Genomic DNA, 2,808 nt, shown 5'->3' with positions numbered 1-2,808 from the left:
GCAACATCTATTATATGTTCAGTTATTTATAGTTAGTTAACATGGCACTATAACTTGAGCTAGCTTATGCAATAAAACAAAATATTGTATAGTTGACATGTAATTAAAAAATTAATAAGAAATGAAAAAGGGTTACACTAATTGAAGAATAATTGATTGATGAGAATCAAAACAAAAGTGTGTTACATGGACAGTCTGGCTGGTGTCATATAATTTGTATTAAGAGTATGTGTCATATTGTTATGGACTAAAGGATGATTGGGGTTACATTATTGACACAGTACTAAAAAGGACTTTAAAAATTGAAGAGTACTGTTAGTAACATAGTATGTATAAGTAATATATTGCGTGAAGCATCTAAACTAAACTGCATGCGTTTACAATCTGTTAAGTGTTGCTTGGGCAGCCAGCCATCAATAATATAATATGAGGTGGTTGGTATGCACGACCAAGGATAAGCATGTTCATGACAACAAAGAAAATTTAATTTATGAACTCACTAGGAGAAAAGTATATTTTATTTTCACAAAAGTACTACTCCCACGGCCACTCCTCCCTCTCATCCCTCTAGTAGTTTAGAGACGAGAAATGGCATTTTGACACTTAAATTTAATATCAAAATTTCACAACAATTTTAAATGGTTAATGCAGTTTAACTATGTTTTTAAGACTATCCACAATTGAGCATCTATTTTGAGTGTTTAGATGGGTCCATGTACACATAACTTTTTATAATTTTTTAATGTTAATATTCAATAAACATTTAATTTCTCTAACCCAATAACTCAATTATTTTATTAAATAGATCACACCAATAACTTTAAATTAGTACATTTCAACAAAAAATATTTGTTTTAGAGGTTATGTTAACCTGTGTCTTTAGGGTTAAGGGCAAAAGTTTTAAAGGTAAAAAAGAAATAAAAAAATTGTATTAAAAAGATAAAATTTAAGTTTTTAAGATATTAAATATATCATTTAAAAAAAAAAACCTTTTATGTTTAGTTTCTAACTTGTATATTTAAGGACACACATTAACATCTCTCTTATTTTAATACAAATTATTTGGACCCACAAAATAGTAAAGAGAGAGTGTAGGGTTGATAGTCCTCATTCGCCACAAACACCTCAAATTTGTTCACTTCACAATGGGGGCGTCTATTTAACTGTGTTAAATAGGTGAAACACTTGCCTTTGTGGACAAATTTTTATCTGTATATGCATATTTGAACACCTAAAAAAAAGTGATCGTACCTGAGCAGAAGGTGACTGTAGGTGCTTGGTTCAATGCGATGGTTCACGGTGGTGAAAGTGTTCCGGTGAGCGTTGGACCGAATGGGGTGTGTACCTGTAGACACTCTGACGCTCAAGTAAGTAGAGGTTCAGAATGAGGGGTTTGAGGATGAAAGAGATTCTACCTTGGAGGCTGCGAGGAGCCTCCTATATTTATAGAGGTGGGTGAATGCAGAGTCGTTGTAATGACACACGTGTGTCCGATGGTTACGAAATCAGCAGAAGTGTAACCGTCGGTGAGATATTCGCGGGAACGTGGGAAAATAGACGTTATTGTTCGTTTGAACAGGTCTCAGTTGCTCCGAGCACCACCACCCCTGCGGAGAAGCGGTGTGTTGCGAGTAAATTGTCAAATGCAGCATTTGGGCTTGGTTTGTAATTGGGCCTAAGAAGTTAAGCCCAGGTCTTTGACCAACAAAAAGTATGATTAATGATGTTCAAAATTGTGGTTAATTGTGTTTAGTTGATTTTTTTTTTAAACCTTCGTTGATAGTTAATAAACTTCAAAATTGTGGTTAATTTTATTTGCACAAAAGCTCAATCATATCTCATGGTAATCAATGCTAGCAACATTCATTTTAGCACACAATTTTTTTGAACATGTACTCACTCTTTTGTTGAGCGAAATACATGTGGGTCCAACCAAAGAATATATAAATCCACCTAATAAAAATGTTGCTATCATTATTCATCTCGCAAGCAAACAATTCTGAAACATTGGAATTACATGTGGTTAGAAACTAATTACTCTTCTAATTTGGTTCTACAAAGCTTTCAAGAATCCTCTAATATATTGTCCTTAATTTTTTTTCCTTCCTAGTTTCTCTTGGTGTACTTCCTCCATCTTGTTATATTTTGGTACGAGTCATCTTTGAATTCCTTATCTGTTTTTTTTTCTTCTTTGCAGCAATATTGTACTCCCTCTACCATAATTATTTTATTTATTTATCTATAATAATCATCATCATCATCTAGCCCACAAGCAAAATGATTAGCATATATATATTGTAGACATGCACATGCAAGATGACACATATATGAGTATAAGCCAGCATAAATGAACAACAGATAAGCTAATTAATGTATTAATAATTATGGTACCACGAGGTGATGCATGGATTTTCACCATGACTTGCGCTTAACTCATAATATCATCGTTATCAATCAAATTGTCATCCCACTAGCTAGCTGTACGTAGTAGTGTGTGGTTTTAGAATGAAAGAAATTCACTCATCAAAGTCAACAACCAATATATTAAGCCTTACATTACCTGTTGTGTCACCACAATGTTCAAAGTTTATTCAATAAAACAAAAATACAGAAATGTAACAGAATATTCCTTCTGTAACATTGTTACACCTTCAATAGTTTCATACAGCGTTTTGTCTGTTGTCAAATTTTAATAGATAGAAATAATTAAATAAATGTTGGAAAAAGTGAACAGAAGCCGTCTTAGCTCAGTGGTAGAGCGCGTGGCTTTTAACCACGTGGTCGTGGGTTCGATCCCCACAGACGGCG

General features: G+C 33.5%; 1 non-coding gene across 1 annotated transcript; it reads left to right on the top strand.

The window, feature by feature from the left end:
- Positions 1 to 2,736: 2,736 nt before the first annotated feature.
- Positions 2,737 to 2,808, top strand: TRNAK-UUU (transfer RNA lysine (anticodon UUU)). Its single transcript has one exon. It is a non-coding gene; the product is annotated as a tRNA-Lys (tRNA).

Source organism: Medicago sativa, chromosome 8, assembly GCF_051527215.1.
Source record: "Medicago sativa cultivar Bolivia chromosome 8, Bolivia_mono, whole genome shotgun sequence".
Classification (NCBI taxonomy): Eukaryota; Viridiplantae; Streptophyta; class Magnoliopsida; order Fabales; family Fabaceae; genus Medicago; species Medicago sativa.
This window is presented reverse-complemented; position numbering and strand designations above follow the sequence as displayed.